Consider the following 15,032-nt stretch of genomic DNA (forward strand, 5'->3'; position numbering starts at 1 on the left):
TTGCATTATTAGCTTTACACAGCCAAAGAGAATGTTCATTCTTTAGTGTGAAATGATGTTCACAATTTGAGAGGGAAAAGGAAATTATAAATATGCAATGTAATCTATGGGAATGTAACTTCTTCCCAGTCTAGTGCTTCCTAGTCATTGTTTCACAATTCTCCATATCTCCCTACAGTGTCAAAGTTTCAAACAAGCAAATCTTAAAATGAATAATGGAGTTGAATATACTATAATTTCAAACACTTGTGTGTTTAACAGCTAGTTATTCCCTAGAGTACCTCTGTGAGTGGGTGAGGTTAACTGTCTTTATATAATAGGATGAAAATGAAACATGTGTGTTAAACTCGAATCAATCCTGTCCCTTTCTAGCTATAGCTGTTGGTGGAACAGATATTATAGTGTCCACATGATATCACTTATTTAGATTCAAAGAGAGTAACTTAGTCATTAATACTGATAACCTTGGAGTTCTCCAGGTGGAGCTAGTGGTTAAGACCCCACCTGCCAAAGCAGGAGACAAAAGAGATGCGGGTTCAATCCCTGGGTCAGGAAGACAGGCTACTGTCCATTGGTCGCAAAGAGTCAGACACGACTGAAGCAACTTAGTACGTGCGCACAGATAACCCTCGGGGTTCTGTAGTGAGGTGGGTGTCTCTGTCCTCTTTGTACTTGTCCCTCCCGAAGCCTTCAGTCATCTTTGTCGTTCATGTCAGACTGTCTCACCTCTCTTGTAGCTGCCATCTGCTGACCTCTTGGTACCTTCCTTTGTTCACAGAAGGTGTCAGTATGTGAATCTGTTGTTTCTACTCCTTCAGCTATTATCTTTATTGATGTCTTCAAGATCCTTGAGAAGAACTCCTTGCTCACATGGCCTTGCCCCCCCTCACCTTCAGTGGCCTTTTCCCCTAGTTTGTAACACTACCCACTCCCACAGGTAGACCCTGGACCTTGTTATCGCTGGCTACTGTACTGTCCCTGAGTTTTATATCCGATCGTTAAACCTTACTCCCCTTCCTGTTCTCTCATCCCTACTCCGGCTGTGCTTTGATCACACCAAGCTCTCTAAATCATCAATCTTTACTCTTGTTCATTCTTCATGATCTCTCATTTTTCTTTATTCCTTATTCAACTATATCATACTGTATGCTTTTTTATTCAGTTTTTTATTGGGGTATCATTGCTTCACAGTGTTGTATTAGTTGCTGCTGTACAACAAAGTGAATTAGCGATATGTATACCTATATCTCCTCCCTCTTGGACCTCCCTCCCACCTACCACCCCATCCCACCCATCCCAGAGCACCAAGCTGAGCTCCCTGTGCTATACAGCAGCTTCCCATTAGCTGCTTTACACATGGTACTGTATATATGTCAATCCCAATCTCCCAATTCACCCCACCACCGCACCACCTCCCACGTCCACACATCTGTTTTCTATGTCTGCATCTCTATTCCTGCCCTGCAAATAGGTCCATCTACACCAGTTTTCTAGGTTTCACATATATGACTTAATATATGGTACTTGGTTTTTTTCTGACTTACTTCACTCTGTATGATCGTCTCTAGGTCCATTCACTTTTCAAAAGTTAACTCTCTTGCCCTCTTTTCCTTCCAGTTCACTTCCCCCCAGAGAACTCTAACCCTGGTTGTACCACTAGCTCTTACTCCACACTGGCCACAGAACAAGTCTTCAGAAAAGCACGTGCTTTCTGTTGACCGATTCCAGTTTAAATTCATGATCATGGATCCTTACTGGGTCTTCAGTACTGCTTGGTTATCTTAATACTTTAATAATGTTCACTTCCCACTCTTCGAGATGAGCCCGTGTCATAATTTTCCTGTCTCCTCAAACCACCGGTCTCCACCCCAGGGTGCGGCACAGCCTCGGTGCACCTGTTTTCTTGCACCTTCCTTTGTAAGACATGAGTGTGCCAGCTTCCACCGAAGTCACCACTTGGGCACAAGCTCTCCAGCCCGGGCTTTGCTACTCCATGGGACCCTCTTCCTGGAATATCCCTACTTTTCATCACTTTATCCTTCTGGACTTGATTACTCCCACTAGCATAAACATGTTCTCTTCCTCCAGCTCGTGCTATATTTTTCAGCTCCTTTTCAGAAGAAAACTTTCCAGAAGAGTTGACTGGAGTTGCCTCCATTTCCTCCCCATTCCTGTCTTTCCTCAGCCCACTCCAATTGGCCTTTATCCCCATTCCTTTGAAACTGTGCTGTGTTAGATCAACAACCACCTACGTTCTATCCAATTTAATGGTCCCTTGATCATCCTTGTCTTACGAGATTTCTCATAAGCATTTGGCACAGGTGACAAATCTTTACAGAGACACTTGCCTCTCTTGACTTTGCTCCTTTCTCACCAGCCACTTCTCCTTTCTTGCTCATCCTCTTCTGCCCAGTCCCAGTGTGTTCCCAGAATACGGCATTCCCATATTAGGTCCTCAGCTGGGAATTCCCTTTCCTTCAACCTCCCACATGTCATTTAAGTCTTACTTAAATAGAAGCCCTGCAGAAGGACATTTTCTGACAACTCAATTTTAGTCTTCCAGAAACTCTATCTCATATCACCATGTGCTATCTTCACAATAGCTCTTAATATACTTATACTTGTTTATTGTCTCATCCCACTAAAAATTCCATGAAAGTAGGGAATTCATCTGTCCTGTTCACGGTTCTAAGCAACTAAAAAGATTTCTTGTGTGAATGAGAAAATTAATATTGGCTTGCACAGTAAAAACTAATACTTTTTCATTAACAACTACATCTTCTTTGCATTGCTATGATTGTCAAAACATTTGATGCCATGTGAATGGAAATTTTTTCACTCATCCTCAAAATAAGATTGGTTTTCTTTTCCATTTAAACTCGAAGAGGGTCTAGAATTCAGTAAAGTTTTAAAAATCACTGCATTTACTTCAATCTTTGTTTTTAAATGCTAACTTAGGAACTGTAATACTTATCCTTTATAGGTCAAGACCCACTCTTAAAAAAAGAAAAGCCCTTCGCTAGCAGTGACAGTGTTGGTGTTGTTGTTCAGTCGCCAAGTCATGTCCGACTCTTTGCAACCCCATGGACTGCAGCACACCAGGCTTCCCTGTCCATCACCAACTCCCAGAGCCTGCTCAAACTCATGTCCATTGAGTCAGTGATGCCATCCAACCATCTCATCCCCTGTGGTCCCCTTCTCCTTTTGCCTTCAATCCTTCCCAGCATCAGGATCTTTTCCAGTGAGTCAACTCTTCACATCAGGTGGTCACAGTATTGGAGCTCCAGCATCAGTCCTTCCAGTGAATATTCAGTGTTGATTTCTCTTAGGACTGACTGGTTTGATCTTCTTGCTGTCCAAGGGACTCTCAAGAGTCTTCTCCAGCACCATAATTAAAAAGAATCAGGTCTTCAGTGCTCAAACTCTCACATCCATACATGACTACTGGAAAAAACATAGCTTTGACTATATGGACTTTTGTCAGCAAATAATGTCTCTGCCTTTTAATATGCTGTGTTGATCATAGCTTTTCTTCTAAAAGGATGAAGCATCTTTGAATTTCATGGCTACAGTCACCATCTGCAGTGATTTCGAAGCCTAAGATTTCTAAATAAATCATAGACAAATACGCCACAAGGATGATTTTGTCTAATCCAAATTAAAGCTTAAATGTTAAGGTTTAAATTTAAATATACTTAGTCATTTAAGTGCAGTTCTAGATTATTTTTGTGGCATTGTTTAATGCAAAGAGTATTAATAATACATATTCCATAAATTATGTGAATTCTTTCGTTTACTTATAACTTTGACTAATCATTTCTCTAAGTCTGGACACTGAGATGGAAAATAAATTTTAGAAATGAGAATCTAGAAAACTTGAGTGAATTTTTAATTTAGTTTTTCTTCAACCAAAATTAAGTCAACTAAAATAATCTGTCAATCATTAATTACACAATTCATGAAATTCAGAGCAATTTTTCATGATAACCTGAAGACTCATGTGCCTTTGTAGAAACCAGAATTTGCTTAATAAAGATAACAACACAGGGTCTTGCCAAATATCTCTTAATATGTGAAATAAATGTGTTTTCTCAACGTCATCTCATTTTCACACCAAAGAACTGCTGACTCTGAGCACTATAAACAGGACAAATAATATTCCACCCTAAAGAACAAAGACAGGCCTTTTCAGGCCAATATAATGATGACTCACACTGGTTTCATTAAAAAGTCAAATACCAGGTAAAAAAAATACTTTTAAGGATTTTTTTTTTTCATAACTCCTCAGCAATGCAAAGTATTATTAACCAATATCACTTGTCTAGGGTTGTTAATCCACAGTTAGGGCATTAGTCCAGTGAGGAAATAAAGTGAATACAATCTTTTCAAACAAGATACTAATTTAAGGATACACACTTACAAATTTGCTGTCAAAATTTGTTATTTTTGTAAAAGAAATGAAGCATGGTTGAGAACAAGCAATTAAAACAAAGATGCAAAACCAGGTTATTTACAAACTCATGTTATCACTAATCTTTGATTTCTAAGAATAATATTTGAGCTTTTAACTTACTGGACATAATATTAAAATATGTGTCTTCTAACTCAGAAGTAGCCTTCAAATGGTGATAAAGTATGATCATAAATAGGAGTAAATAGGTGTGACTTTTGAAAAAATATATTCCCAGTACTAAAAAGTCATATTATATATTACCAAAGAATTGAGAAATAAATTAAGTCAGATTCTTAAGTGTTTGTTTTCCTTCTGTAATACTTTTGACCAAAAAAAAAGATTTCCTATTTCTAGAGAGTTATTTGCAAAATGTCTTCTTTTTTTTTTTTTAATAAATTTATTTATTTTAGTTGGGGGCTAATTACTTTACAATATTGTAATAGTTTTTGCCATACATTGACATGAATCAGCCATGGGTTTACATGTGTTCCCCTTCCTGGACCCCCCACCCACCTCCCTCCCCATCCCATCCCTCTGGGTCATCCCATTGCCCCGGCCCTGAGCCCTTGTCTCATGCATCGAACATGGAATGGTGTTCTGCCCCACATATGATAATATACATGTTTCAATGCTATTCTCCCAGAACGTCCCACCCTCACCTTCTCCCTCAGAGTCCATAAAATTGTTCTATGCATCTGTGTCTCTTATTCTGTCTCGCACATAGGGTTATCGTTACCATCTTTCAAATTCCATATATATGCATTAGTATACTGTATTGTTGTTTTTCTTTCTGGCTTACTTCACTCTGTATAATGGGCTCCAGTTTCATCCATCTCAGTAGAACCGATTCAAATGTATTTTTTTAATGGCTGAGTAATATTCCATTGTGTATATGTACCACAGCTTCCTTATCCATTCGTCTGCTGGTGGACATCTAGGTTGCTTCCATGTCCTGGCTATTGTAAACAGTGCTGCGATGAACATTGGGGTACACGCGTCTCTTTCAATTCTGGTTTCCTCCGTGTATATGCCCAGCAGTGGGATTGCTGGGTCATATGGCAGTTCTATTCCCAGTTTTTTAAGGAATCTCCACGCTGTTCTCCATAGTGGCTGTACTAGTTTGCATTCCCACCAACAGTGTAAGAGGGTTCCCTTTTCTCCACACCCTCTCCAGCATTTATTGCTTGTAGACTTTTGGACAGCAGCCATTCTGACTGGTGTGAAATGATACCTCATTGTGGTTTTGATTTGCATTTCTCTAATAATGAGTGATGTTGAGCATCTTTTCATGTGTTTGTTAGCCATCTGTATGTCTTCTTTGGAGAAATGTCTGTTTAGTTCTTTGGCCCATTTTTTGATTGGGTCGTTTATTTTTCTGGAATTCAGCTGCAGAAGTTGCTTGTGTATTTTTGAGATTAATTGTTTGTCTGTTGCTTCATTTGCTATTATTTTCTCCCATTCTGAAGGCTGTCTTTTCACCTTGCTTATAGTTTCCTTTGTTGTGCAAAAGCTTTTAATTTTAACTAGGTCCCATTTGTTTATTTTTGCTTTTATTTCCAATATTCTGGGAGGTGGGACATGGAGGATCCTGCTGTGATTTATGTCGGAGAGTGTTTTGCCTATGTTTTCCTCTAGGAGTTTTATAGTTTCTGGTCTTACGTTTAGATCTTTAATCCATTTTGAGTTTATTTTTCTGTACGGTGTTAGGAAGTGTTCTAGTTTCATTCTTTTACAAGTGGTTGACCAGTTTTCCCAGCACCACTTGTTAAAGAGATTGTCTTTTCTCCATTGTATATTCTTGCCTCCTTTGTCGAAGATAAGGTGTCCATATGTGCGTGGGTTTATCTCTGGGCTTTCTATTTTGTTCCATTGATCTATATTTCTATCTTTGTGCCAGTACCATACTGTCTTGATGACTGTGGCTTTGTAGTAGAGCCTGAAGTCAGGCAGGTTGATTCCTCCAGTTCCATTCTTCTTCCTCAAGATTGCTTTGGCTATTCGAGGTTTCTTATATTTCCATACAAATTGTGAGATGATTTGTTCTAGTTCTGTGAAAAATACCATTGGTAGCTTGATAGGGATTGCATTGAATCTATAGATTGCTTTGGGTAGTATACTCATTTTCACTATATTAATTCTTCCAATCCATGAACACGGTATATTTCTCCATCTGTTTGTGTCCTCTTTGATTTCTTTCATCAGTGTTTTATAGTTTTCTATATATAAGTCTTTTGTTTCTTTAGGTAGATATATTCCTAAGTATTTTATTTTTGTTGCAATGGTGAATGGTATTGTTTCCTTAATTTCTCTTTCTGTTTTCTCATTATTGGAGTATAGGAATGCAAGGGATTTCTGTGTGTTAATTTTATATCCTGCAACTTTACTATATTCATTGATCAACTCTAGTAATTTTCTAGTAGAGTCTTTAGGGTTTTCTATGTAGAGGATCATGTCATCTGCAAACAGTGAGAGTTTTACTTCTTCTTTTCCTATCTGTATTCCTTTTATTTCTTTTTCAGCTCTGATTGCTGTGGCCAAAACTTCCAAAACTATGTTGAATAGTAGTGGTGAAAGTGGGCATCCTTGCCTTGTTCCTGACTTTAGGGGAAATGCTTTCAATTTTTCACCATTGAGGATAATGTTTGCTGTGGGTTTGTCATATATAGCTTTTATTATGTTGAGATATGTTCCTTCTATTCCTGCTTTCTGGAGGGTTTTTATCATAAATGGATGCTGAATTTTGTCAAAGGCTTTTTCTGCATCTATTGAGATAACCATATGGTTTTTTTCTTTCAATTTGTTAATGTGGTGTATTACATTGATTGATTTGCAGATGTTAAAAAAAACCTTGCATTCCTGGGATAAAGCCCACTTGGTCATGATGTATGATCTTTTTAATATGATGTTGGATTCTGTTTGCTAGAATTTTATTAAGGATTTTTGCATCTATGTTCATCAGTGATATTGGCCTGTAGTTTTCCTTTTTTGTGACATCTTTGTCCGGTTTTGGAATTAGGGTGATGGTGGCCTCATAGAATGAGTTTGGAAGTTTACCATCTTCTGCAATTTTCTGGAAGAGTTTGAGTAGGATAGGTGTTAGCTCTTCTCTAAATTTTTGGTAGAATTCCACTGTGAAGCCGTCTGGTCCTGGGCTTTTGTTTGCTGGAAGATTTCTGATTACAGTTTCGATTTCCGTGCTTGTGATGGGTCTGTTAAGATCTTCTATTTCTTCATGGTTCAGTTTTGGAAAGTTATACTTTTCTAAGAATTTGTCCATTTCTTCCAAGTTGTCCATTTTATTGGCATATAGCTGTTGGTAGTAGTCTCTTATGATCCTTTGTATTTCTGTGGAGTCTCTTGTGATCTCTCCATTTTCATTTCTAATTTTGTTGATCTGATTCTTCTCCCTTTGCTTCTTGATGAGTCTGGCTAATGGCTTGTCAATTTTGTTTATCTTCTCGAAAAACCAGCTTTTAGTTTTGTTGATTTTTGCTATGGTCTCTTTTGTTTCTTTTGCATTTATTTCTGCCCTAATTTTTAAGATTTCTTTCCTTCTACTGACCCTGGGGTTTTTCATTTCTTCCTTCTCTAGTTGCTTTAGGTGTAGAGTTGGTTGATTTATTAGATTTTTTTCTTGTTTCTTGAGGTACGCCTGTATTGCTATGAACCTTCCCCTTAGTATTACTTTTACAGTGTCCCATAGGTTTTGGGTTGTTGTGTTTTCATTTTCATTCGTTTCTATGCATAATTTGATTGCTTTTTTGATTTCTTCTGTGATTTGTTGGTTATTCAGAAGCGTGTTGTTTAGCCTCCATATGTTGGAATTTTTAATAGTTTTTTTCCTGTAATTGAGGTCTAATCTTACTGCATTGTGGTCATAGAAGATGGCTGGGATGATTTCAATTTTTTTGAATTTACCAAGGCTAGATTTATGGCCCAGGATGTGATCTATCCTGGAGAAAGTTCCATGTGCACTTGAGAAAAAAGTAAAATTGATTGTTTTGGGGTGGAAACTCCTGTAAATATCAATTAAATCTAATTTGTCTATTGTATCATTTAAAGTTTGTGTTTCCTTGTTAATTTTCTGTTTAGTTGATCTATCCATATGCGTGAGTGGAGTATTAAAGTCTCCCACTATTATTGTGTTATTGTTCATTTCCCCTTTCATACTTGTTAGTATTTGCCTTATATATTGTGGTGCTCCTATGTTGGGTGCATATATATTTATGATTGTTACGTCTTCTTCTTGGATTGATCCTTTGATCTTTATGTAGTGTCCTTCTTTGTCCCTTTTCACACATCCTTTATTTTAAAGTCTATTTTATCCGAAATGAGTATTGCGACTCCTGCTTTCTTTTGGTCTCCGTTTGCATGAAATATGTTTTTCCATCCTTTCACTTTCAGCCTGTGTGTGTCCCTAGTTTTGAGGTGGGTCTCTTGTAGACAGCATATATAGGGGTCTTGTTTTTGTATCCATTCAGCAACCCTTTGCCTTTTGGTTGGGGCATTCAACCCATTTACATTTAAGGTAATTATTGATAAGTATGATCCCGTTGCCATTTACTTTGTTGTTTTGAGTTCGTGTTGAAACATCCTTTCTGTGTTTCCTGTTTAGAGAAGATCCTTTAGCATTTGTTGGAGAGCTGGTTTGGTGGTGCTGAATTCCCTCAGCTCTTGCTTGTCTGTAAAGCTTTTGAATTCTCCTTCATATCTGAATGAGACCCTTGCTGGGTACAGTAATCTGGGTTGTAGATTATTCTCTTTCATTACTTTAAGTATGTCCTGCCATTCCCTTCTAGCCTGAAGGGTTTCTATTGAAAGATCAGCTGTTATCCTTATGGGGATCCCCTTGTGTGTTATTTGTTGTTTTTCCCTTGCTGCTTTTAATATTTGTTCTTTGTGTTTGATCTTTGTTAATTTGATTAATATGTGTCTTGGGGTGTTTCGCCTTGGGTTTATCCTGTTTGGAACTCTCTGGGTTTCTTGGACTTCTGTGACTATTTCTTTCCTCAATTTAGGGAAATTTTCAACTATTATCTCCTCGAGTATTTTTTCATGGCCTTTCCTTTTATCTTCTTCTTCTGGGACTCCTATGATTCGAATGTTGGGGCGTTTCATATTGTCCCAGAGGTCCCTGAGGTTTTCCTCATTTCTTTTGATTCTTTTTTCTTTTTTCCTCTCTGCTTCGTTTATTTCCATCATTCTATCTTCTACCTCACTTATCCTATCTTCTGCCTCCGTTATTCTACTGTTGGTTCCCTCCAGAGTGTCTTTTATCTCCTTTATTTCATTATTCATTCTATATTGACTCCTTTTTATTTCTTCTAAGTCCTTGATAAACATTTCTTGCATCTTCTCAATCTTTGTCTCCAGGCTATTTATCTGTAACTCCATTTTGCTTTCAAGATTTTGGATCATTTTTATTATCAGTATTCTAAATTCTTTTTCAGATAGATTCCCTATCTCCTCCTCTTTTGTTTGGCTTTGTGGGCATTTCTCATTTTCCTTTACTTGCTGAGTATTTCTCTGTCTTTTCATCTTGTTTAGATTGCTGTGTTAGGCGTGGCCCTTCTGTATTCTGGTAGTATGAAGTTCCTCTTTATTGTGGAGGTTCCTCACTGCGGTTGGGGTTGGACAGGTGGCTTGTCAAGGCTTCCTGGTTGGGGGAGCTTGTGTCGGTGTTCTGGTGGGTGGAGCTGGATTTCTGCTCTCTAGAGTGCAATGGAGTGACCAGTATTAATTTTTGAGATGTCTATGGATTTGGTGTGCCTCTGGGCAGCCTGTATATTGATGCTCAGGTCTATGTTCCTGCGTTGCTGGAGAATTTGCGTGGTATGTCTTGCTCTGGAACTTATTGGCTCTTGGGTGGAGCTTGGTTTCAGTGTATATATGGAAGCTATTGGATGGTCTCTTATTAATTAATGTTTCCCCTGGCTTTCAGTCTTATTCTTGCAGTAGCCTCAAGACTTCTCCTTCCATACAGCCTCAATAATAAAACTTTTAGGTTAATGGTGAAAAGATTCTCCACAGTGAGGGATACCCAGAAAGGTTCACTGAGTTACATGAAGAGATGAGGTGGGGGAGGGGGGGTTTGAGGTGACCAGGAGGGGAAGAGGGGAATTCAAATGTGGAGCGAGCAATCTAGCCAGTAAGCACTTCCCTCTGTGCTTTCCACAGTTTGGAACCCTCCGAGTGGTTCACAGAGATACATAGAGAGGGGGGAGGAAGGTAATAGAGGTGAGCATGAGTAGAAAGGGAGGAATCAAGAGGGGAGAGAGAGATCTGGGCAGTATCCTGTTCCTGAAGTGTTTTCCGGTACCCAGAACACCCTCAGAGATTCACAGAATTGGGTTGAGAAGAGAAGGGTGGGAGATAGAGGTTCCCTGGGGGAGAAGAAAGAGCATCAATAGGGGGAGAGAGTAATCAGGCCAGTGATCACACTCCTGAGTAAAAATGGATCCTAAAGATTGGGTTCTTAAATGTACAAAATTGATATCAAATATGTAAAACAAAGATTAAAAATCTAGAGTAGAGGTTAGACTCTTATAAAACTTACAATATAAAAAAAAAGAAAAAAGGAAACAGTGTAAAAAGAAAAACAGTAAAACAGTAAAAAAAAGGAAACAGTAAAAAAAAGTAAAACAGGAAAAAAAACATTAAAAAAAGAAAACAGTAAAGGTATGAGATATATGTATGTAGTTTGCTTCAAAAATAGGGGTTTTTTTTTTTTTGCAAGTTAATAGTGGGTTATGAAAATGAAAGTTAAAGGTGTAATAGAGGACTTGAAGAAAAAGGAAGGAAGAGAAAAAAAATTTTTTTTAATTAAAAAAAAAATTAAAAAAAAAATAATAATAGTAAAAAAATATATATCCCGGACTTTCTCTGGAGCTGTTGTGAGCAGTGTGGGATCTGCTCAGTTTCAGATAGATCCTTATTCCTGCTTATACTTTTTAAGATCTATAGGTCCTTTTCAATGCAGTCGGTATTAACTACAGGGATCTTAATCTGTTGGCCTGTCCCTTCCAAAGCGCTTCCCTCTGTTTATTTGGCTTCTGTTTGGAGATCTCTTCAGTATCTAATTTCCGCCCTGCAACAAAGCGGTGGAGGTGATCTCTTTAGGTTCGCTTGTTCAATCGTGCTGTGGGGAGGAAGGAACACTGCAAATCTGGCGTGTGTGTGGTAAGCTCGCAGTGTCTCGGCCGCTCTGGGTTCGCCCCCGCTCACGGCGTGTGTGCTTTCCCCGTCTACCCTGCTCAGGCTTCAGGTTACTCGGCCGGGGAGCGGGCCCTGAGCTGCGTGCACTTCCCAGGTCTAAGCCGCTCAGGTTCAGGCTCCCGGTTACTCCACAAAGGCACAGACTCGGTTTCGCCCGCGGCTTGTGCCGTTCCCGGTCGGAGCTGCTCAGGCGGCCAGGAGTTTGGCGAACGCGCTCTCCCCTGTTGGGGCGGTGCGTCTTATCACCTCCCTGGTCCCCGCCTCGGTTTACGGGTGCGCCGGGCTCCGGTGTGCTTTGTGTCGGTTCTGGGGAGCTGGTCTCTGGCTGCGACCCTCCCGGCGGCTGTCGACCCTCCGGGATCTCAGGCAGTCTTTGCTTAGAAACTGGGAGCCTGTTTGCAGTTTGGTAGGGGGTGCCCTCTCTGGAGCGGAGTTTGCCCCTTTCCGGCTCTGGCGGGCCCCGCCTGCCCGCTGTGTCCGGCGGGGGATGGGGCGGTCCGCAGCCGGCTAGCTCTCCTCTGGTATCGCTCAGTCCTTTGTTCTGTGAGCGGGCCGGCAGTGCCTTAGAGTTGGGCTTTTCGCGGGATACTTCTCTCTCTCTGGCTGTCCCACAGTTTAGGTTACTATCTCACGTTAGCTCCCTCAGATTGCCCTCGGGGCACTCGGGCCCGGTCCTTACCCTAGGCAGTGCCGCCCGCTCCTCTCCGTTCAGCCCCCACTTGCTGGTGGCGGATGATGCGAGCATCTGGGGTTCTTTGCTGGGAGTTGCTTTAGGCACGTAATCTGTGGATTTTATTTATTTTTTCCTCCCAGTTACGTTGCCCACCGAGATAAGAAATCTTCCCCCACACCCGCCGGTGAGAGGGTTTCCTGGTGCTTGGAAATTCCTCCTCTTTTACGACTCTCTCCCCGGGACGGGTCTCCGTCCCTAACTCTTTTGTCTCTCTTTTTATCTTTTATAATTTCTCCTACCTCTTTTGAAGATAATGCGCTGTCTGTGTGGAGGCCTGACGTCTTCTGCCAGCCTTCAGAAGTAGTTTTGTGAAGTTTGGTCAGCGTTCAGATGTTCTTTCGATAAATTTGTGGAGGAGAGAGTGGTCTCCCCGTCCTATTCCTCCGCCATCTTAGCCCCGCCTCTCGCAAAATGTCTTCTATTTCACACTATTTGGTCAATGTTTATTTTTCTAGTGTTATGCAGCTTATGGGAAACAAATGAAATACTACATTTATTTGAATTTTTATTCAGTGTTGAGTTATACTTTTATACCTCAGCTAAATATTGTTTTGATATATTAAATGTAGACCTCTACATTCTCCCTTTATAGTCTTATCTGTCATTTGATCTTTTTCCAAGCCATTAGTCCTTCATTTCATTTTTTCTATCATGGCTTTACATATCCAGTGAGACCCTACGATTTTTATCCAAACACTAATAAACCACTTTTTGAAGCAGCTTCTACTATAGCCAGGAAGTCATAATAAGGATAATGGAGTAATAGTCACTGTGTTCACCACCACACGATTCCTACCAGTCACAAGCACAGCTTCCCCAAGCCCCAGCATGGTCTCCATTTTAATAACGGTTAATGAGCTAAAGTACTGGAGAAACGTAGTCTCCTTTTGCTCAGGGATTTTGTATTCCATACGCCAATCATGTGAGAGAACCAGAGGGAGATGCAGTAGAAAAGGCTATGATTAAGAAGGTTATGTATTCTTTTTTTTTTTTTTTTTCTGATTTAAATAACTGCTGGGGCACGAACCAAGACCCAAGGGAGCTACAGAAACTTACACATTTACAAAATCGGGTTCCCATGAAGAGAAGTGTCTTGCAGGAAGAATGTCAGGATGAATATTTCCCATCATATTTGAAAATGATACCAGTAAAAGAGGGGTTGACAACAATGCTCTTGTACTTAGGAGAGTTACAGAAGGCTTCTAAAGAGCCACTGGAGTGCCAGGCAATTCTGATGATGGTGTGGTGCAATTTTAAGGACCAGAGAAGGTCCCATACTACAAAATACACCTCCACCACTTAGAGGCTGATCACTGCACCTTAAATTTCTTCACTGGAAATACAACACTTTCCTTTAAGAAGTCTTTTAAAAAATCTACAGTTGAGATTCAGTACCGGTTAGTGAAACCACCTGTATCAGAAACCTTGTTTCCAAATGATGCTTGGGCTTTATTTTCAAGTTTCCTAAGCTGGGCATTAGGGATGTATGGTTTTCAGAGTCTTAAGCAGGCTCACTGTGCAGCCAGGTTCAGGAACCATTGTTATTATCTCCCATTAGGAAGCCAGCATGCTTAGGATTAAGGAATGCATAATAACCCAATCATAACTTGTACTTTAGAAAAGATGGTTGAGGGACTTCCTTGGTGGTCTAGTAGTTAAGAATCTGCCTTGCGATGCAGGGGATGTGGATTCAATCCCTGGTCAAGGAACTAAGTTCCCACATGCTGTGGGGCAACTAAGCCCGAGCGCCACAACGAAAGGTCCTGAGTGCCACTGCAAAGATTCCGGGTGCCGCAACTAAGACCTGATGCGGCTTAAAAAAAAAAAAGCTTGTATTAAAAAAATGATTTAAAAAGGGGAAAAAAAGGATGGTTTGTTGGTGAGAGAGTCCAGAAGACTAAAAGAAGCCCTCAAGATGTAAGTAATGGCCGCAATTACCAAAATCAGTGACTTTAAGACTTTACATTGTCTTAATATATCCATCAATTTAATGTAATGGTATTTTGCTGAACGCTTAGAAAACTCACCATGTGCCAAGTCTTATTCTGAGTACTCTACAAATATTAATTTATTTAATCTCCATAACAACCCTACAATGTATGTTCTTTTATTAATGTTTCCCCTGTTTTACAGATGAGGAAACTACAGCTAAGGTGAAGATATGAAGTCATTTACCCGAGCTATTAAGTGGATGAGCTTCACAACTCCAGCTCCTAATGCTGGGTCCTATGACCATTCAGATGGCAGGTAAGGCTCTGAAGAATCCAAGATGAATGGCCCAGAGGGAACCTGTAGACTGACTAATGGAATACAGCTGAGAAATCAGGTTCCTGCCATCAGTGCCTTAGGAAGAGAGGTTGAGAGTTAGGTCTTGCCCAGGCAAATCCTGGCTGACTTTCTCTCTCCTCATGCTGCTCACCATCTTTGTAAGAATTCATCTCCTGGCTTACCAAATACGTCTCCTTGGCTTCCCTAGTGCTTTTTGCTAGAAAATAAATGATAGGAAAGCTTGAATATACATTCAAGTGGAGTCAGTTTTATTTCCTTTTGAAATGGGATGTAACTGGATATTGGTTGTGATGATTCTAGAGATTCTCATTTTGGAGAAGGTATTGCCATAGGAGTAGGATT

At 40.0% G+C, this 15,032-nt stretch overlaps 1 protein-coding gene and 1 long non-coding RNA gene across 6 annotated transcripts in view; one reads left to right on the plus strand and one right to left on the minus strand.

Annotated features, from left to right (window-relative positions):
• LOC145528812 (uncharacterized) overlaps positions 1-15,032 on the plus strand; it is a 612,770-nt gene that overhangs the window by 591,121 nt on the left and 6,617 nt on the right. For 2 of the 5 annotated variants that reach the window (XR_014070712.1, XR_014070714.1), the window contains exons 1-2: positions 10,142-10,285; positions 14,535-14,648. The gene's annotated coding sequence lies outside the window, so the exon portion shown is untranslated. Of the gene's footprint in view, positions 1-10,141; positions 10,286-11,547; positions 11,633-14,534; positions 14,649-15,032 lie in introns of those variants that run through there. The other 3 variants (XR_014070715.1, XR_014070711.1, XR_014070713.1) reach the window with 3 other exon arrangements.
• Positions 1-15,032, minus strand: part of LOC145528813 (uncharacterized) — a 319,839-nt gene that overhangs the window by 9,163 nt on the left and 295,644 nt on the right. The gene's annotated exons all lie outside the window — the stretch shown is intronic.

Source organism: Giraffa tippelskirchi, chromosome 12 (assembly GCF_054371585.1).
Source record: "Giraffa tippelskirchi isolate mGirTip1 chromosome 12, T2T-mGirTip1v1.2.pri, whole genome shotgun sequence".
Taxonomy (NCBI): domain Eukaryota; kingdom Metazoa; phylum Chordata; class Mammalia; order Artiodactyla; family Giraffidae; genus Giraffa; species Giraffa tippelskirchi.